At 44.4% G+C, this 22,426-nt stretch overlaps 3 non-coding genes across 3 annotated transcripts; 1 reads left to right on the forward strand and 2 right to left on the reverse strand.

Moving 5' to 3' along the window:
* Positions 1 to 915: 915 nt before the first annotated feature.
* Positions 916 to 988, forward strand: trnat-ugu (transfer RNA threonine (anticodon UGU)). The gene has a single exon. It is a non-coding gene; the product is annotated as a tRNA-Thr (tRNA).
* A 4,062-nt stretch (positions 989 to 5,050) lies between these two features.
* trnar-ucg (transfer RNA arginine (anticodon UCG)) lies at positions 5,051 to 5,140 on the reverse strand. Its single transcript is given in 2 exon segments — positions 5,051 to 5,086; positions 5,105 to 5,140. It is a non-coding gene; the product is annotated as a tRNA-Arg (tRNA).
* Positions 5,141 to 14,428: 9,288 nt separating this feature from the next.
* Positions 14,429 to 14,510, reverse strand: trnal-cag (transfer RNA leucine (anticodon CAG)). Its single transcript has one exon. It is a non-coding gene; the product is annotated as a tRNA-Leu (tRNA).
* Positions 14,511 to 22,426: the final 7,916 nt, after the last annotated feature.

Below are 22,426 nucleotides of genomic sequence, written 5' to 3' on the forward strand. Positions count from 1 at the left end.
GTAGCATGGCTTTGGGCTTGTGTGCTACCGTAATTCCTAGTGGTCATAGAAGTTGTCAGTTCTGATATGTTCCTGATGTGTGGCAGTGTGTCCAGTGTGTTCGGGCATAATGTGTCCTCTTCGTGTTGCTGTTTAGTCAGTACCTTTGGATGAAATTGCAGGGATATCCATTCAGAGCGAAGATTTTGTATTGGTGTTCTTCCTCTTTCTGCATAGTTCTGGGTCATTGCAATGAGTGGTGGCCCGTTTAAATAGTGTCCTGACACAGCTTAGTTTGTGCAGCACTGACCTGAGTTAGTTGCCAAATTAAAAGTATCCGAGCCCCTCGAGGCACTGACCCGAGTTGTGATGTGCAAAGGACAACACACGAAGGAGGATCCTTGTGTGATTGATCCAATGTGATCTGTATACCAGTGTAAACAGTGAGGACTAGTCTTCAGCACCCACATTGAGCCTGGCTCCATTTGGCCTCCAGTCACCTCTCACAAACTACCATTGCCCTTCACTTTTCCTGACCTCCCCTCTGTTCTTGTTTTAAACTTATTGCACGCCAGGCAGTTTCAGCTGGCATTGCTGCTGTGGAACTGTAACATGGAATGAATCGATTTTGACTGAGCAGTCTCGTAATTCTGCTTCTAAAGATCAGTCAATATTTCGTATTTATAACTGTAAATGATAACCATTAACAGGCTATGACAGTGAACGCACTGATTTGTAATCATTGGACTAGCAGGAAAGATTTGTTTATGTCACTCAGGACACTATCTGATTCAGCCTTGCATTCTCCCATCCTTCTGCATGTGATGCCGCTCTGCTGTGTTTTGGTTTTGTTACGTCTTGATTGTAATCATCTCCAGTTATCTAATACTTTGTCATTTCTAATACATGAGACTCTCTTCCTGCACCTGCATTTCTGGCTCCATAGCTCAGTGGTTAGAGCACTGGTCTTGTAAACCAGGGGCCGTGAGTTCAAGTCTCACTGGGGCCTTTGGTAATTTTTCTACATCTTCTGCTTCCAAGATTGAAAGGTGCCCTGAAAAGATTATCTGAAATTATGACTATATCATTTCCTCCACAGGCCAGAAATGTCCCTGAAATTCCACGTTCCTGTTCGCCCTTCCACGTGTTTGAGGCGGACCATTCGGAATGGCAGGAAGCAGCTGGTGAGAGTGATGTTTGGTCGGAAGAGCGAGGTGAAGCAGTATAAACTGCAGAGTGGCAGATGAACAATGGGGGAGGAGCACAAACCCCGGGCAGCCGCCGAATGCTCCCTTTTGTTGCTGTCAACAGGTTCCTGGTTACAAAGACAACACTCACTCTGAATCGGCCAGAATCAGCCCAGTGAGAGTTTCCTTCAGTCTAAAAGGACAAGGATGGGCAATGAAATTTCAAATTAAGACTGTGATTTCACAAGAAGAGCAATTGTCTTTTGCCAGTTTTACTTTTCCAAAACAAAGTCTGGGACATGCATTGTGGAGACACAGAAAGAGTCTTATTCCACCCACTGCAGAGACATCCATGTCACAAGAAGCCAGCTCTCCTGAACCCAGGGCCACCTCCCTTCGAGCCTTTCCACTTCTTGTCTGTTCCCAAGTATCCGATCGTGCCAGAGCCGAGATTCTACTTGTATTCCTGATCTTTACACTGAATTCTGACTATTTCGATGTCTCAGATCAGCTAATGACACCGAGAGCATCAGAATCAATCTCCCCGTGCCTAAAAGAAGGGAAAGGTGCCTTGCCTTATTCTGCTCAATCAGAAAGTTGATCCTTTGCTTTCCCTTGAGTCTGAATCACAAAGTGTGATGAAAGATTTACGAAGCTGGAGACTGGGTTCGCTGTTTTGTTTCCTTTCCACATTTCCAACGACCAGCTGGCAACTTTGGAGCCGCTTATAATGTTGGGGGTGGGTAGTGATGGGGTTTGGTAGTTTGATTAAGCTGATAGCAAAAATTTCTTTCAATTGACTAAGGTCAGTAAACAGATACTTTCATTTAAGGACAGTTGAAAGAGACATAGTTGCATTGACATAGCGCTTATCATCCCCAATGAGGAAGCCAGGTTACTGTGAGCAGACATGGTTTAAAACTTGACTCATTTTCCTCCGAATGTGATATAAAGTCAGGAGTCACACGATATCAGGTCACAGACGAACAGGTTTATCTGAAATCAGGAGCTTTCAGAGTGTGGCTCCTTCCTCAGGTGAAGTGGATGCATGTAATATATTCACAGCAAAGACGCTTTCGATCATAATCTGAAATTGATTTCATAAAGAGCCGCCTCCATGTTCTACCAAACATTAAAAATGAAACACATGTCAAAGGCAATAAAGCCTCACACAGGATTCGAACCTGCAACTTCTTGCACTGACGACATCTAGCTGAAGTGACAATCAGACCACGAGACTAATGACCCAGTCTGATGAAGTCCCACTTAACAATAAATCAGATGCCACTCACGCAGTGGTAGTGTCCCTACCTCAGATGTGGGCGACCAGAGGCGAAGCTCTAGCTGCTCCAGAGGTGTGTTATAACATATCTGAACATGTTGATTGGACAATTATTCCCCATTGCTTCAGGCAGTGAAAACCACAAAGAGCATCTTCTCGTTCTGTCTCCCTGTTCCTGGGACGGTTCTATTTGTCCCTTCCGCTGGGACAGGGTTCACCCCATTGGCAGATGCATCAAATAATTTCCCTCCATGGGCAGGTAGTGCTGGAAGATGGTATATGCTCTACCGCTCCCTTTCAAGCACTGGAAGAGGGATGGAGCAGAGCTGTGGAATCAGGCTTCTGCAGCAAGTAATAAATGACAATTTGAACTTCTGTCGAATGACATTTATCAGAGACGGACAGAAGCTTGGAGAGCTGCTGTGAAAGAGAGAAGACAAAACTGGAGATTAGTCCCTTCAACAACTTAAAAGGGGATCTTTCTTTGCAGCCTGTTTGGTGTTCAAAATTTGTCTGCACACAACAACCCTGCAAATAACACCTTTGCAATGCGGGAGTCTTTTCCTTTGCTGCATCCAGAGCAGGAGTTAATGTCTGACACCAACAGTCCCAGATTAACAGAACCTGAGTGAAACACTCACTCACTGATGGACGTCCCCAACGGTCCTGAGTTGCGGGGCTGCAGACAGTACAATGCAGAAGGGAGGGTTCAAAATGAGCCATTGTTTCTCTCCCACCGCTCCCTCTCAGAGACAGGGAGAGTGATGTCATCAATCCATGGCCATTCAGCCCATCAAGCCACAGTGTCCCAAAACCACTTGTATTTCTCAGTGATATATCTCCCTAATGGTGGTGTCTGCACCATAATGCTCACAGAACCCCTACAAAGTGGAAACAGATCCTGCATCCCAACAAGTCCACACTGCACCTCAAAGCATCCCACCAACCCCACTCCTCCCATAACCCACGCATCGCCAAACACTACGGGGAACTTAGCCCGGCCAGTCCACTGAACCTGCACATCTCTGGACTGTGGGAGGAAACGAGAACAACTTCAGGAAGCCGGAAGAGTTTGCAAACTCCACATAGACTATCTCCGGAAGGCAGAATTGAAGCAGGGTCTGTGGCGCTGTGAGGCAGCAGTGCTAACCACTGAACCATTGTGCCTTCCCATGCTGTCTCACACTGCTGATCCTCCAAATATTCACATCTGAAACGGCATGGGGTATTACTGGCAGAAATGAAAAAATAGCTGCACTTGATGTGCTTCAACTTCCTCAGTTTATTCCCATCTCAGATAAGAGGTTTTACAGTTCAGTTTAGGGCAGACAACAGAGAAAGCAGAAGACCTTCATAAGTATGTCACCTCCCCTCTGCAAGCTTGGCCAGTGTATCAATATGAGATATTTATTTCAGGCACATGAAGCTATGGGAAACAGAGAACTGATCAAAACACAGGATGCGGGACAGAGCGCAATATGCCTGTAGCAAAAGGCAGAGAATGGTTTCGAGTTTTCGATCTCTGGAGTATGGGCCCAGCATGCTCCCGCTGCATCACTCTGTTGCTCTAGCTCATGACTTTTTCAACAAGTATTTAGCTTTTCAACTGTTGTGTGGCATGTACCTGAAAGAATGATGTCAAAAGATCTTCACTGTTGTTCTGTAATCTTCTGTGGCTTAGGCATGTCACCTTTGTGTAAGTATTACCTTTGTCTAAGTTCCCACATTCTGTTGGTCGAGCTGTCATTCCACTCAGAATCACAAAATTTGTCAAAATGCAGACGGAGACCATGTAGCTCGCCTTAGCTGTGGGTGCGTCGGGTCTCCACAATAAGTACATGAGTGTCTGTTTTAATATCACTCTCCTGCCTTCTACCTGTAACTCTGCACATTGTGGCTTTTCACAGAACCATCAAATTCCATTTTGTGTGGCATGAATCTGCCTCTTTGTTGCAGTCAGGCAGGGATTTACAGGTCCACTTAGTTGTTGTATAAAAATGTGCTATGTCATGTAATTCTTACTTCTTTTCGTCATGACTTTACACCTCTGCCTAATTGATCTCGATCTTTACAGGCATGTGAGCATTTTTATCCTGGGAGTTCTCCTGTTCATACCATTCACAACTTGGAAAGCTTTACTCAGACCAGTTTACTGTTCTCCAAGAAGAACTATATCAACTTTCCAATCTATCTTTCTTGATGACATTCTTCACACGCGTCAGTGTTCACGCAAACCTGTTCAGCACTGTCTCCAGTCACTTTGCCTCACAGCTTCCTGAACTTTCACACATACATAATTGACCATTAATTAAGGGTAGAATTCATTCTGATGATTGGCCTTGGACCTAACTGTCAACTTTTCTCCTTCTCCTCTGCTGCCTGACCTGCTGCATTCCTCCAGTTCCACACTGCAACAATTCTGTCTCCAGTGTTTGCAGTTCGTGCGATCTCCAGAATCATTCAGATTGCGGAGCACACATTCGGAAACACTCTTGTGCTTTGAACAAGTGTTTCTCTGTGCTGGGTTCACAATGACGTTAGAGCAGCTTCGTTTCTCACAAAGCTGGTTGAGTGATTCAGTGAATGTCAAGAGAAGAAATCTGGGCTCGTCCGGGATTTGAACCCGGGATCTCTCGCATGTCAGTGGCATATTAGACCGAAAGCGAGAATCATACCCCTAGACCAACGAGCCATCGAACAGAGGAACACCTCTTTCAGAGTGAGGTACATCCCACTTTGTTCAGGGAATTCAAAGCAGCAAAGACTTTCAAGAATATTTTATTTCTCAATCTGTCTCCCTGTTCCTGAGACGGTGCTGTTTGCCTGTTCTCCTGGCACCGGGTTCTCTCTATTGAGTGAATATTATACAATTTGTTTCCAATTGGATCACAGAAAGTTTTGAAAGATTTGTGAAGCAGGAGATTCTGTTGCTGTTTTGTTTTATTTCCATGTTACCACCTTCCAAGTGAATTTTGTTTCTAAAGTTTTGTTGCAATCTTCAGGCTTCATCATGCCTGGGGCTGAGGGAATTCAGATTTGTGGAGATATTCAAAAGGCCAGGATTGTTCTGTTTCAAGCAAAGAGGGTCAAATGGAGATTTCATGGCAGTAGACAATGAGAAACTGTTTCCACAGGTGAGGATCAGTAAACAGGTAAATAGGATTTTAGAACATGAAGCATAAAGAGAACTGCACTTAGAGAGGACTTTTCACCACCAGTGAAGATGTCTGTTGACTACATGTAGGGCTTGTTTAAAACTTGCTTCCTTCTTCCCCGTGCACAATGTATTCACTGCAAACACTCTCAGGGATCTCAGTCTGAAATTGATCTCATTGAAATCAGACCTCATCATTTTGATGTGTTTTGAGCTGCTTCCCATAAGTCCATGCAAATGAAATAAATATCTCATATTGATGCATGGGCCAAGTTTACGCAAATGAGGTGACACGTGTCTGAAGGCCTGAATGGCCTCCTCATGTTCTGTCTCGGCCTGCGATGGTCTGATTTGTTAAACCAGTTCTCTGAGATCGCAGGAATAAAGTGCTGAATTTGAAAAACATCAGCTGTAGTGTTTTACATGCAATGGATACCCTGCAGTAATTCCCCATGCTGTTTAAGGAAGCAGTGTCCTTCAGGTGAAATGAGAAGTTGTGAGTGACCAAAGGATCGGAGACAACATCACGTCACAGATACAGATCACCGTTATTAGGACAGATATTACCGATTGTGGATAACCATGGAGAGAGACAAGTGACAGAGAATCTCCGTGCACTCGATGGGCCAAACGTCTTCTTCCTGTACGGGAATGACGCCATGGGTGTATGACGTCAGTCTCTGTCGCTGTGATGTGGCGATGCCGGTGAAAAGTGTCACTTAACCTGATGGAGGAGCGGCGCTGTGAAAGTTTGTGATTTCACATAAACCTGTTGGACTAGAACTTGGTGTCGTGTGACTTCTGATTTTGTTCACTGTCTCTGTGACAGAGCAGGCGAGGGAGACACAATGGCTCATTTTTAACCCTCCCTTGAACTGCCTGCAGCTCCGCAGCTCAGGGACGTTGGGGATGACTCTCAGTGAGTGAGTGTTTCACTTGGATTCTCTTAATTAGGAACTGTTGGTGTCAGATATTAACTCCTGCCCGGCCATAACAAAGAAACTGACGTCCGCATTGCAAAAGACTTTCTGCAAGATTGCTGTATGAAGTCGAATCCTGAAAACCAAACACGCTGCAAAGAAATGTCCTGTATTAAGTTTCTAAAGGGAATAGTCTCCAGTGTCAACTTCTCTCTTTTCTAGCAGCTCTGTATCTTTCTCTTTGTCTCTGATTAATGTCACTTGATGGAAGTTTCCAATCGTGGTTTATAATTTCATGACGTCTGATTCTGCCTCTTCTGCTTTTCACCTTTCCTGTGTTCAAGAAGGAGCCGCAAAACATATACCATTCCCAAGCACTGCCTGTCCGTGGGGGGAAATGGTTTGATCCATCTGCCATTGAAGGTAGCCCGGTGCTCGGGGAAAGGAGCAAACAGCAGCAGCCTGGGAGCAGGGGCAGAATGGGAAAAAGCCGTTCATTGTTGCTTTCACTGCCTGAACTGAGATTTTTTTTTAAATGTAAGCAGCTTGTTCAAAGATGCTATTACTCACCTCTGGAGCAGATAGAACTTGAAAGCTGTCTCCAACATCCAAAGGTCATTCATTGTATGACAGTCAACTAGATTACGGCAGAAAGCTGATGCTCGATGAAACTGTTCATTGGTGTAGAGGTGTGAGGGTCGTTGATGAGGATTTCAGAGGTCCCACGTTTAAATCCCACTTGAGCCCTTGTTATCTGCAGCAGTGTCCTCTCTTCGCTGTTTGACATCTTCTCGCGAAAATCTTTGGGAGTGTGCGAATGTGGTTCATTATGAAATCTAAGACCGTCTGAGATGCCAATGGGCCTTTGCAGTGTCAGTCTCACTTTCGGAGAAGAGGGAATCGAACTGTTACTGCGCCTGGTCAGTGGAAAGAATTTCTCACCATCAGCTCAACCAAACTACCCAATGCCAACCATAACATGAAAAACAACACAAAATCTGTTAGTTGGGAGGCGAAACATGGGAATCAAAACCTGTGCCACAGTGTTGAGGGGGCCAAACCCTAACCACTGGGCCACCAGGGAAAGCATTGTGGCCCTTGCCATCTTTTCTCAATGGCACTGCTTTAGCCTTTTCAGCCTATTGTTCATTTTGGCTGCAGGTCAGTCTCTCTCCCTCTTGGAGGTTTTAATCGTATAGAAAAAGACCATTTGTCCATCTTGTCAGTGTGTGTGTTCAGATCTTTTCTAGTCCCAGTTTCCAGTGTTTCTCCCACTGCTTTTGGTTTTCTTAATTTGAGAGTGCAAATTTCAATGAGATTATCCCTGGAATCAACGAATGGGACTGAAGTTTGAGATGATAAAAATAAGCTAAAGCACCTTGAAGTAATCATCCTCATTTTAAGCCACAGAGGGAGATACAAAGATATATCCTCCGAGAGTGACAGAGGCCTTTGGATTAAAAGTGCTCTGTATCCTCACCGTACACACGGTTCCCTGGCAAAAGGCAGCTTTATGTGGAACACAAGCAGTTACTCTGACAATGGGAGCCATTGCCATGAGCTGAGATATGAAATGGACAGTGAGTTGAAATAGTCCCACACTGAAGTTGCTCATGGTCAACTTTCAATGTCCAAAATGCAGCTATCCAATCACTTCAGCTGCTTGGAATCCAACAAAAAAAACTGCAAAAAGAAAAAAATCTTTGGAAGCAACTGTCTTTTTGCAAATGTGGGAAAGCTGTCAATGTCATTCCAGAGGGGGAAGATACAACATTTCCATTTTCTAATCCAAAGTCAGATGCATTACCAATTACACCCACTGCTCCACACATGTTGCTGCATCTTTCATCCTGTCCACGCGTGATGTTAACAGGGACATCCGCGGAAAGAGCATTCGCAGAATGAATAACCAACTAAGTCAGTTGCTGTCACTGCTTCACTTCAATGTTCTCCACTTGGTAAAGCGGTGAATTTCACTGGCAAATGACACATTTGAGATGTCGCATGCCAGCATCACTGTCACCCGTTTCTCTGCCACATGTTTCACTGCTACAACTTGCCATCGTTTTATTCACAGTCATTGTGATGCTCTGCCTCTCGTATCTTTGTTTTATATTATCTCCTCACAACTTATAAATGACTTCTAGTCTTCACATGCCCCATACTAGCGAAAAGAAAATTACCATTATTAGTGTCTACACGTCTCATTATTTTATAAACTTCTGTCAGGTCGCCTCTCAACCTCCGAAGGACTAGAGAAAATAGTCACAGTCTGTCCAATCTTTATTTATAACTCAAACCTTCCACACAGGTAACATCTTGGTAGCCTTCTTGTTAATACTCACCAGCTTAAAAATATGGCTCCTACAACTGTGTGACCGAAACTGCGCACTGTATTCCAGAAGAGGCCTCACCAACGTCCTGTGCAACTTCCGTGACTTCCCAACTCCCAAATTCAAATGACTAAGCAAAGAAGGTAAGTGCGCCAAAAGCCTGTTTAACCACCCTGTCTAAGTGTGCAGTAAACTTCAAAGGTTTCTGTACCTGCACCCCTCGGTCCCTAAACAGGCACCTTAACAGTGAGACAAAGGCTGTGGGGAGGTGGGGAATAGTTTCAAATTTCTTTGACTTCACGTGCAATGAAATTTATTGTACACGTGCAGCTGAATAAGTTCGGCAGTTCATTCTCCGTGAAGCATTATAAATGGAATATATTTTCAATTAAATAGTAAAGTTAGACCCTTTCGATTCGGAAGGGAACTGTCGTGCTTCCCGTTTTACACTGGTGCCTTAAAGATTTAACCACATCCCGATGATTTGAGGTACATTTCATACTTTCTGAGCTCCATCCAAGAAATCCACATACAAGGGTCTGTCTTTTTTTTTTGCATTTTGAACGCTCCCTTCCTCTCAGCAGCTCTGTATTTAAATCTGATAACATTTCTAACTAAAGTAGAACGTAACATTCGAACGGCTGAATTCGATAAATCTGATTCCATTTATAGTATTTCACTGACCTGTGCGAGTTTGCAGCAAAGTGAATAAATTGAAATGATCTTCACAGCCCTTTTCCCCCAATTTAACTCAGTGCAGTCACCCATGTGAGAAATGTCTTTGAGCTGAAAAAAATCACCTTCTTTTCTCTCTCCGAAGATATTCATTCACATTGTGAATATTTGCAGGTTGTCTGTCAATCGTTGAATCATTTCACAATGCACAGAACTTTTTTTTGCAAACTTTGGCAGAATTGACTTTCTTCAATACCCTCTTGAAACATGACAAACTGAAGTTGCTCCAAGTGAGGCTTGAACTCAAAGCCTCAGCATTGGCAGACACCTCTATACTGCCAAATAAGTACTACATGCTGACCGATTGTGCCACTGGAGCAGAGCACATCCATGTAGCTCCATATTTTGGATTATACCTTAATGGTTGGCAAATTGCCTGAGGGCTGGGATATGAAATCTTCACTCGTGGGTTCCGAAGATGTTCGAGGAACTTGATTAATTACACAGTGCTAAACTGCATTGAAATGTACATTTTCAAGATTTTCCTCGACTGTCCCCTGAGCCCTTGATGTTTTTGCTCTGCAGAAATCTGTCAATTGCATTCTTGGACAGACTCAATAACTGACCTCCACAGTCTCTGGGGCACCGACTTTCAAAGCTTCAGCTCACCCTGAGTTCTCTCCCCTCAGTCTGCTGTTTGGGGTATGCCCCTGTTGTGGGAAATTAACTTCATTGTGTACCTAGTGTTGCTCCCGGCATGTCCTCTGGCATTGCACCCTTTTTACACTCGCTCAAGTGTTGCCCTGATTGTGCCATGGCTCCGTGTCACAAGGCTCAGGAAAGGAACACAGAGCAATGCCCAGCAAGATACATTTTGTGGGTAAAAAGCAGTTATTCGGCTTTCTGCGTTATTCAGTCCATTTGCGAGTTTTGCATCATTTAGAATTTTGAAACTGTGCACCTTGTACACCTGTGTGGTTCATTAATATCTATCCTGAGGAGAGGTTGTTGCCAATACTGACTCCTGGGAACAGCACAGTCCACTCTCCTTGAGTCAGTAAAACAATTCCTCACAGATAACATTACATCCCCATGGCAAAGGGCCTTTAGAGCAGATTCCCGACAGTGTGGAAACAGGCACTTGGCCCAACAAGTCCACACTGCCCCTTGAAGGATCCCTCCCAGACCCATTTCCCCTACCACCCACACCCCCCTGAACTGCACAGGCAATTTAGCATGGCCAATCCACCTAGTCTGCACATCTTCAGACTGTGGGCGGAAACTGGACCACCTGAAGGAAACCCACACAGACACGGGGAGGATGTGCAAATGCCGCACAGACAGTTTCCCTGAGGCTGGAATCAAACCTGCGTCCCTGGTGCTGTGAAGCTGCAGTGCTAACCACTGAGCCACCATGCTGCCCTCACATGCCCTTTCATGCCACGACACTCTTCATAGAATTTGATTCAGCAACAAGTCACCAAATTCGTTTGCAAAATTCACACAACTGACAGGTCACACACTACACCCGCCATCATCAACTTTCACCATGACTTCATTCAAGGACACGTTCCAATGCTTTCGTGAAGAGTGAATGCATAAGAACGTAACACAAAGGTAACTTGAATTTCACATCTAAAATTGTAAATGAAGAAGAGGCCAGAACTGGGTTTAGAATATCATGTTTAGCACCACAGCTAGAACTTCAGCCCGACAAGTGAGAAATCTACCCCTGAAGCCCCAACATCTACATGGTAACTTGCTCCATGTGCCCAGTTGGAAACCTATGTGAAGGAGCATGCTGTCAGATAGAGCACCTGTGAGCATCCTCCATTGTTCTATCTAAAACTGCAACAGGAGCTGTCCATTCCAGTTGTGAGAGCAGCGGGGTAAATGTGAGAGACTTGATACTCAGTGTTGTAGATTCATTCTCACCATCATGACAGCAACGTTTAAGAGGCATTTAAACAGACACATGAACAGTAAGGTAATAGAGAAATATGCAACCATTGGCAGGCAGGTGGGATCAGTTCAGTTCAGAATAGCATTCGGCACAGCCCTATGTTACACTGTTTTATGTTCCACGTTACTGTTGACAATTCTCTGCTCGAAACAACACCGAAAGATGGAAACATAGGAGCAGGAAGAGGTCATTCAACCTGGCTCCGCTGACTCGCCATTTTTTAACATCATGATGGATCTAAAACTTTGATGATTTTTCCGACCTTATCCTTACAACTCCCGTTGAGAATTTAACAGTTATATATCTCTAAATATATTGAAGGTGATAAATTGAATGAATAACGTGAATGCTATGTTGGATTTCCTGATAATTATGCGGGTATGTTGGATGAGCAGATGTTTCTGGTAGATTTCGTCTCTGAAAATTTGCGTGAAATGGCGAAGTTTCTCTTTCATTTGATGTATGTTCATTGGAAGACAAGTCGGAAGACATAATGGGAGGGAAAATCATGTTCCTTCCCATTATCTCATGTCAACGTCCTAATTCAATTATCTAGTGATACACAGAAGGCGGATTCTACACGTATTGACAGAATGTAAAAAGCAATCAGAAATGTCAAAAATGTGCTAATGCAATGGGATTGCTTTGTGTCGAAGAGGTGAAAAGCTGTTTTGCCCGAGTCACCTTCACGTCACTTGCTGAGGACAGAATAAGTGAGAAGGTGTTTCACTGGAGCTCACGAGCCTCGCTTTCATATTCCTTCTTGTTTAGCTTTCCTTGATCCTTTGCAAAAGAAAGAAAAGAAAATGGAAACAACATTACTTAGTAACCTGGCTTGTCCTTTTTGCAGTTTAACATCCAACGTGGCTTCGACTCAAGAGCATACTTTAGTATTCGTTTCTGTACAAAAGCGCAAGTCAAAAGGTTCAAGCAAGTGTGAGAATTCGAAAACGACAAATCAAGTTGTGAGGTTGTTTGAACCTTGGTGCAGGCATAAGCTGCCACCTGCCTTGTCTTTCTCCTTCACAGTCAATTTTCCCGCATAGCTTTCCAGTCAGGGACCCGAACAAATGTCAGACGGCAGCCAGCTGATTCGGGCACCTGTGTTTGAAAACAAGGAAAAGAAACGCAATAACTTTTACGAAATTCCAAGCTGCTTATTTAGAGTTGCACAAAAGGTAGTTTATGAGCACATTGACAGATCGTAAAAGGCGATCAGAGATGTCAAAGAAATGCTAACAGCATGCGATTGTTTTTTGTTCAAGAAGCAATAAGTTTTCACGCCTGAGCCACCATCACTTCACATCCTGGTGAGTGATGAAACTACATGTTGCTTCACTTGAGCTTCATGTGGCTTGCTTTCCTATCTCTCCTGGTTTAGACTTTCTTGCTCCTCCTTGATATAAAGAAAAAAATGAATGGATGCTATATCAATTGGTAGCTTGTCTTGCATTTCCTCAGTTTCAATGCCAGCATGTCTTTGACTTGAGAGCATACGTTAATGCTCGTGATTCTGCGAGAGCAAGTGTCATGAGGTTGGTCTGAGCTTGTAAATCCCTTCACTCCTGTTGTGGACTGAATAAGTCGCTATTGTGTTCGCTGCTAAGAAATGCAAACATGTTTCTCTACTCCAAAATGTGACTGAGGGCTTCTGGTTTAGTTTCATGCACTTTGAGACATGGCAGATTCTGACGGAACTAGGACATACAGAGACTACTTTGAGATGTACTTGACAGAGAAGAATTCGCGGTGCACTGCGACGTGGGAAAATTAGGCTTTTCCTTGACTTTGGGCTGGAGCACTTTTGCACGAAAGGCAAAGGTGACACTACTCCACTACAGAAAGGATTAGGGCAAGCAAAATGCACTCTAAAAGGGGTGACCACCTCCGCACATTCATGGCCAGGAAGGAGCGAAATTTAACAAAGATTCACACTTCAATGAAATAGAATGAACTTCCCTACCACAACAAAAGCAGATATGGGCGACTTCATTTCGAGAAAGGTTGGCTGATGAGAACAACAAACGAGAAAGCTCACTCCACGTCCATCCAGGAACCAATCGCTGTAAAAGAGGAACTCCACTATTTCCACCCGGCTTTGAACCGGGGACCTTTCGCGCTGAAGTGCATGTGATAACCACTACACTACAGGAACACAGCCCCGGCTTTGCCCTGCACTCTGGCCTTCCTACAGCATTCAAATTTGCAGCTGTTCAACGCTTCACGTCTCTTTTTACGAACAGATCAAAGTAGTCCAGCGTTATTGGCACTATTGAAAAATAAAATATATCATGTGAACCTGCCCAGAAAATATTCACATGGACGTTGCCAGGGTTGCAGGTTTCGGACCGTACGGCGATGCTGAATAGGTTGGGGCAGTTTTCCCTGGAGGGTCGGGGGCTGAGGGACGACCTGGCGGAAGTTTATAAAAGCATCAGGCATATAGACAGGATGAGTAGTCAAGGTCTTTATCACACGGTGGGCGAGTCCAAACCTGGAGGGTGTACAATTAAAGTGAGGGGCAGCAATTTAAAAGCGACCTGAGGGCCATTTTTTCTTGCCCAGAAAGTGGTGCATGTATGCATTAAACTGTCAGATGAATTGTTGGAGCCTGGTAAAATTACAACATTTCCAAGGGATCCAAATGTGTGTGTGAATCGGGAGGGTTTAGAGGGATATTGACCAAATATGCTGGCAAATGGGGCTGCGTTAATTTAGGATATCTGGTCGATATTGGCGAGGTAGACCGAAGGTTGTCAGCTCTCTCCATTTCCATAATGAAACTGATCCTGTAACGCGATGAAAATGAGGAGCAGATGTTCTGTGCTCACCTGCATTGTGCATTGATTAGAAACAAAACCTTGCCTTCTGTTACTTTCAACTGAAACACAGGTCTTCCCTACCCAGCTTCAGCAGACCAACACGACAAGCATAATGGCAGCGGTGGGATTCGAACCCACGCCTCCGAGGAGACTGGAACCTGACTCCAGCGCCTTAGGCCGCTCGGCCACACTACCACCCATACAGGAGGGTCAAATATGATTCTTTCTGATGTTGTTATTGCAAAACAACAAAAGCAAAGGCACAGGGAAAGACTTCAAGGATCCCTGTCTTGTTCATCCATTTTCTTAGCTGCCGGGCAGTGCCTAACTAAAACATTATTTTCCCACAAGATGCTGACAACAGCTCGATCAAATCAAAAATCAACAGAAAGCTGAGAGCATCTTGTGAGAATCAGTTAGGCAACAAATGTAAAGTGCCTGGGAGAAAGCGTATACAGTTATGCTTGGATAAAGAAAACATGAACCGCACGGCATTTCTGGAATTTAGACTTTCACGATGGTGAATGATTTCACCCTTTGTTCGAAACTGAACAACTCTGGCGTTAACACATAATGTGAAAACCACCGGGCTACTGGGGAAATGCACCAAGCTGAGCAGATCGTGCACCAGTTCACACCGTGCAGCATACTTAGACTTACACACCAGTTTTGCAGTGGAAGTGGCTGAAAGATAACCCTCTGCCTGAAATCTGAGCCAGCATTAGAATTCAAGAACGACAAATCACATTGGGAGGCTATTCGAACCTCGGTGCAGCTACGAGCTGCCATCTTGCTTGCCTTTCTCCTTACCCCAACGTTTCTCTGTGCAGCTTTCCAATCCTGGACATGAACTAATTTCAGGTGGCAGCCAGCTGATTTGGAAACCGGAGTGGGAGACAAGGAACAGTAAGTGAGTAAAATTTACAAAATTCCAAGGTGCTTATTTAGAGTTTCACAAAAGGCAGTTTCTGAATGTAATATATGATCAGAGATGTCACAGTGATACTCACAGCATGCAATTGCTTTTTGTTCAAGAAGTGAAAAGCTCTTGTGCCTGAGTTACCAGCATTTCACATCCTGCTGACTGATTAAGTTAGGGTTAGGGTTGGTGTTCTCTTACTGTTGTTAGTTTCCTTCGCGTTTGTCCAACGTAGTGTTTCTCACAGTCTCTGCAGGGGATTTTGTAGATGACATTGGTCCTGTCCATGGTGGGGAGTAGGTCTTTAGTTCGGGTGGTCACTTGTCGTAGGTTTGATGTGGGTTTGTGTGCCACCCTGATGCCCAGTGGCCTTAGATGTCTTGCGGTGAGTTCTGACGTGTTCCTGATGTAGGGTAGTGTGATGTGTGTGTCGGGGGCGTGTAGAATCTTTCTGATGCTGTTCCTGTAGGCATCTCCTGACCCAGTTCTTTGGATATCCATTATCATTGAACAACTGGCTACAAAAAGACACGAACAATGCTCACTCATCTCAATCCACATGGACAAGGAGAACCGCCACTTCAACTGGGACAACACCAAGAGGGAGGGCTTCAGATATGTAGATAATTGGGATGTGTTCTGGGGAAGGTGGGATCTGTACAAGAAGGATGGGTTACATCTGAACTGGAAGGGGACCAATATCCCGGGTGGAATGTTTGCTCGAGTAGTTCCAGAGGGTTTAAACTAGTATGGCAGGGGGGTGGGAACCTGAGCTGTATACCAGAGGTGAGAGTTGATGCAGGTGAGCAAGAGGCAGACCAGCTAGTGGGAAGGATTTTCCTGGGAAGGAACCAAGGGATCAGTTAAAGTGTGTTTGCTTTAACACAAGGAGTATCAGGAATAAAAGTGATGAACTTAGAGCATGGATCAGTACCTGGTGCTATGATGTTGTGGCCATAACAGAGACATGGGTTTCTCATGGGCAGGAATGGTTGCTGGATGTTCCAGGGTTTAGAACATTTAAAAAGAATAGGGAGGGGGGAAAAAGAGGAGGGGGTGTAGCACTACTAATCAGAAAGGGTATCACAGCTACAGAAGCTTCCATTGTCGAGGAAGATCTGCCTACTGAGTCAGTATGGGTGGAAATTAGGAACAGCAAGGGAGTAGTCCCCTCGTTAGGGGTTTACTACAGGCCCCCCAATAGCAGCAGGGAGATTGAAGAAAGCATAGGTCGACAGATTTTGGAAAAGTGTGGACGTAGTAGGGTTGTTGTAATGGGTGACTTTAACTTTCCTAATATTAATTGGAACCTCCTTCGAGCAGAAGATTTGAATGGAGCTGTTTTTGTAAGGTGTGTTCAGGAGGGTTTCCTAACGCAGTACGTTGACAGGCCGACGAGGGGAGAGGCCATTCTAGACTTGGTGCTCGGAAACGAGCCAGGGCAGGTATCAGATCTTGTGGTGGGAGAGCATTTTGGTGATAGTGACCATAACTGCCTCACATTCTACATAGCTATGGAGAAGGAGAGGATTAGGAAAAAATGGGAGGATATTTAATTGGGGAAGAGGAAACTATGATGCGATTAGACATGAGTTAGGAAGCATGGACTGGGAGCAGTTGTTCCATGGTAAGGGAACTATAGACATGTGGAGACTGTTTAAGGAACAGTTGTTGGGAGTGATGAGTAAATATGTCCCTCTGAGACAGGCAAGAAGGGGTAAGATAAAGGAACCTTGGATGACGAGAGCGGTGGGGCTTCTTGTGAAAAGGAAGAAGGTAGCTTACATAAGGTGGAGGAAGCTAGGGTCAAGTTCAGCTAGAGAGGATTACATGCAGGCAAGGAAGGAGCTCAAAAATGGTCTGAGGAGAGCCAGGAGGGGGCACGAGGAAGGCTTGGCAGAACGAATCCGGGAAAACACAAAGGCATTTTACACTTATGTGAGGAATAAGAGAATGGTCAAAGAAAGAGTAGGGCCGATCAGGGATAGCATAGGGAACTTGTGTGTGAAGTCTGAGGAGGCAGGGGAAGCCCTAAATGAGTTTTTTGCTTCTGCCTTTACGAAAGAAACGAACTTTGTAGTGAATGAAACCTTTGAAGAGCAGGTGTGCATGCTGGAATGGATAGAGATAGAGGAAGCTGATGTGCTGAAAATTTTGTCAAACATTAAGATTGACAAGTCGCCAGGCCCGGACCAGATTTGTCCTCGGCTACTATGGGAAGCGAGAAATGCAATTGCTTCGCCACTTGCGAAGATCTTTGCATCCTCGCTTTCCACTGGAGTCGTAGCTGAGGACTGGAGAGAGGCAAATGTAATTCCTCTCTTCAAGAAAGGAAATAGGGAAATCCCCGGCAATTATAGACCGGTAAGTCTCACGTCTGTCGTCTGCAAGGTGTTAGAAAGGATTCTGAGGGATAAGATTTATGACCATCTGGAAGAGCATGGCTTGATCAAATACAGTCAACACGGCTTTGTGAGGGGTAGGTCATGCCTTACAAACCTTATCGAGTTTTTTGAGGATGTGACTAGAAAAGTTGCTGAGTGTCGAGCTGTGGATGTGGTGTATATGGACTTCAGTAAGGCATTTGATAATGTTCCCCATGGTTAGCTCATTCAGAAGGTCAGGAGGAATGGCATACAGGGGAACTTAGCTGCTTGGATACAGAATTGGCTGGCCAACAGAAGACAGCGAGTGGTAGTAGAAGGAAAATATTCTGCCTGGAAGTCAGTGGTGAGTGGGGTTCCACAGGGCTCTGTCCTTGGGCCTCTACTGTTTGTAATTTTTATTAATGACTTGGACGAGGGAATTGAAGGATGGGTCAGCAAGTTTGCAGACGACACAAAGGTCGGAGGTGTCGTTGACAGTGTAGAGGGCTGTTGTAGGCTGCAGCGGGACATTGACAGGATGCAGAGATGGGCTGAGAGGTGGCAGATGGAGTTCAACCTGGATAAATGCGAGGTGATGCATTTTGGAAGGTCGAATTTGAAAGCTGAGTACAGGATTAAGGATAGGATTCTTGGCAGCGTGGAGGAACAGAGGGATCTTGGTGTGCAGATACATAGATCCCTTAAAATGGCCACCCAAGTGGACAGGGTTGTTAAGAAAGCATATGGTGTTTTGGCTTTCATTAACAGGGGGATTGAGTTTAAGAGTCGTGAGATCTTGTTGCAGCTCTATAAAACTTTGGTTAGACCGCACTTGGAATACTGCGTCCAGTTCTGGGCGCCCTATTATAGGAAAGATGTGGATGCTTTGGAGAGGGTTCAGAGGAGGTTTACCAGGATGCTGCCTGGACTGGAGGGCTTATCTTATGAAGAGAGGTTGACTGAGCTCGGTCTCTTTTCATTGGAGAAAAGAAGGAGGAGAGGGGACCTAATTGAGGTATACAAGATAATGAGAGGCATAGATAGAGTCGATAGCCAGAGACTATTTCCCAGGGCAGAGATGGCTAGCACGAGGGGTCATAGTTTTAAGCTGGTTGGTGGAAAGTATAGAGGGGATGTCAGAGGCAGGTTCTTTACGCAGAGAGTTGTGAGAGCATGGAATGCGTTGCCAGCAGCAGTTGTGGAAGCAAGGTCATTGGGGTCATTTAAGAGACTGCTGGACATGCATATGGTCACAGAAATTTGAGGGTGCATCCATGAGGATCAATGGTCGGCACAACATTGTGGGCTGAAGGGCCTGTTCTGTGCTGTACTGTTCTATGTTCTATGTTCTATGTTCTATGTTCTAAATTAGCCACATCCCACATTCCACCCCAAATGCATCTTCTGCATCTTTGAAGAGTTATGGAAACATTTTTCTCTGAAATTTATCACCTTCATAAAAAAGGGGCTTTACAGTGAAGCCAAAATCGGAAGCCATTCTTTTCTTGGCACAGATTATTTACAGAGTTCAGCATTATGGGTGTGTAGTTCCTTACTCCACTCTGTGTCTGTAAGTGTCTTGTTATTAGTTCTGCAGTCTCCAAAGAATGTGTACATAATATTTGATAAAAATGAACAACTACAGTCAAGGCCACTAAAACATTTATCATCTGTGTGGCTACCAAGGTGTCTCAGTAAGTGGGATGACTGATTGAATCCTTTCCCACTCTCAGAACAAATGCATGGTTTCTCTCCCATGTGAATTCGCGGGTGTGAGACCTGATGGAAAGACTGGCTAGATCTCTTCCAACACTTGGAGCATTTATCAACATCTGCTACGTGTGATCTCACTGGTGTGTAGCAGGTAGGATGTTTGCGTGAACCGTTTCTAAACTTAAAGCAATTATCGAGTCCGAGAGATATTCAGCACAGAAACAGAGTTTTTGGTCCTTCTCGTCCATGCCGACCAGATTTCCAAAATTTATCTCGTCCTGTTTGCCAACATTTGGCCCATATCCTGCTAAACCCTTCTTGTACATGTATCCATGCTGATGCCTTTTATATGTTGTGTTTATACCAGCCTACACCATTTCCTGTGTGAGTTCATTCCTTACACACAGCATCCTGCGTGTCAAAACATTACACCCTATGTCCCATTAAACACTTTATCCTCAAACCTTAAACCTATAACCTCAAGTTTGGACTCCACTACCCTGGGAAAAAGACCTGATCACTACCCCTCATGGTTTTATTAACTTCGATAAAGTCACCCCTCAGCCTCCATTCCCAGTGTAAAGAGCCCAATTTTATTCAGCCTCTCCTTCCGGATCATCTGCTCCAACCCTGGCAACTTCACTGTAAACCCTTTCATCTTTCCTTGAGCAGGGAGAAGAGGAATGAATGCAGTTTGTGAGGTTTCGTCTGTGTGTATTAACGTGGTTAATGGGTAGAGAGAGGATGAACACATCCCCTTTATCCCGCCAATTTAAATTGTGAAAATATCGGTTTTGAAGCAGTGTAAGAGGAGATTGTATCTTTCTGTGCATGTTTGCTGGAAATGTTCAGCTGTGAACTATATGTCCTTAAAAAAAACGGTGTTTGAGTTAAATGTTCACTGATTAACATTGAGGTAGAAAAAAAAAGTTTCTTTGTTTGGGAGTTGAAATTCATGAACATATGGATTGGAGCTGAATCCGCTTGTGTGGTGCTGAAGCAGCTTGTGTGGTGCCGTGGCTTATTTGGCTAATGTGCCTTTCTAACAATCAGCATAGCTGTGGTTTGAGTCCTACAGGTGCCTATGGCTTAGATTGACAGTATCTCGTCCAAACCTCTTGTAAATAGTGCCAATTGCTTGGTTCCTGAAAGGTGAAGTGGCTTGCTTTTTGGAGTTAAACTCAATGCATTATTATTCCTCTGCTCCCACTCCAGTTCCCTGAGCCTAACCCAACTGGCTGTTTTGTTTGTTGCTGTTTTGTGAACTGTAACAATTAACAATTGTCAGCTACTCAGAGAGAGAAATTTTGATAAATATCCCGATTTGTCAGATAAACCTGATCACTTTGCCTAAGATGACATGATTGAAATGCATAACTAATCTAGTTCCGATTAACGATCTGTGGAACTGAAAGGTTACCTCTCTTCTGCTCTACAGATGCTGCTAGGCCTGCTGAGTTTCTCGGTCAATTCCTGTTTCTCTTTCAGACTTTCAGCATCTGAAGTTCTTTGACTTCTGTTAACTTGAATAATTTCTGGGGCAAAACAGTCCATCTATCAGCTCCAGAGCTTCTTTCCTGCTCCTGAAAAATCAGTCATCACAATAAACGAGCTGAATAGAATTCCCATTCCCTGACCGAAACCGTAACCCAGCCTGCGGCAGTGAAAGCGCCAAATCCTAACCACTGCATCACCAGGAAGGGCACTTCAGACTCTTGTATCTGTTCTCACCGACACTGCTTCTGACTTTTTATTTCGTACCACTTTGGCTGCAGATCAGTTTCTCCCTTTCACCAAAATTCCCTTTGCCTTTTTAATTACCTGCTGCACCTGCAATCCTACTTTTAGCGATTCATGCACAAGGGCACCAAAGTCCCTCTGCACAGCAGCATGTGCAATTTTTTTACCATTTAAAACATAGTCCATTTTGCATTATTCCCCCCAAAATAAATGTCCTCACACTCATCAACATTGTTCTCCATCTGCCAGGCCTTTGCTCACTCACTTAGACTATCTACATGCCTCTGCAGACGTTTAGTGTCTTCTGCACACTTTGCTCTATACACGTCTTAGTGTCATCTGCACATTTTGACACACCGCACTTAGTCCTCAATTCCAAATCATCCGTGTTAATTGTAAACAATTGTGGTCCTAACACTGATCCCTGAGGCACACCACTAGCCACTGAACGCCAATGAGATTTAAAAAAAAACACCCATTTAACCCTACTCTTTGTTTTCCACTGGTCAACCAATCCTCTATCCATGCCAATACATTGCCTGTAATATGGTGCAACTTTATCTGATGTAGCAGCCTTTGTTGTGGCACTTGCCTTCTGGAAATCCAGATACACCACATCCACAGGTATCCCATTGTCCACATTGCAAGTAATGTCCTCAAAGAATTCCACCAAATTAGTTAAACAAGACCTACCCTTCATGAACTCATGAACCCCAGTGGGAAAATTTATATCCAGATGTCTTGCTATTTCCTCCTTTAATATAGATTCAAGCATTTTCCCCACTGCCGAAGTTAAGCTAACTGGACCAAAGTTACCGGCTTTTTGCCTAATTCCTTTTTTAAACAGTGATGTCACATTGGCTGATTTTCAAGCTGGGGATCCACCCCAGAGTCCAGTGAATTTTGGTAAATAGTTGCTCGTGCATTTGCTCTGTCCCCAGTCACCTCTTTTAGTATCCTGGGATACAGTTCATCAGGGCCAAGAGACCCCCATGTCTACTGTTTGCCACATTACCTTGCCCACAACAGCCTCCTTAGTGATAATGATAATCTCTATCACAATCAGTGAGAGTTTCACATCAGAGGTGAATTAAATGGAAGACACATTGAAATACATTGCTTTCATTAGCTCAGAAACAGTACTGCAGAAATGCTCTTTATTGAAACATACAAGTGTTATTGGCGATATAACCGACTGAATGCAGAAAGGCCCGTTCCCTTCTGGGGCCGCCTGGGAACGGAGTGTCTAATATCAGAATGGAGGGCGCACATTTAACGCAGAGTCGAGGTAAAATTTATTCTCTGAGATGGTTGTGAATCAGTGGATTCCTTTACAGAAGAAGGTTGTGGAAGCTGGGCCACGAAGTAGATTT

Source organism: Stegostoma tigrinum, unplaced genomic scaffold, assembly GCF_030684315.1.
Source record: "Stegostoma tigrinum isolate sSteTig4 unplaced genomic scaffold, sSteTig4.hap1 scaffold_86, whole genome shotgun sequence".
Classification (NCBI taxonomy): domain Eukaryota; kingdom Metazoa; phylum Chordata; class Chondrichthyes; order Orectolobiformes; family Stegostomatidae; genus Stegostoma; species Stegostoma tigrinum.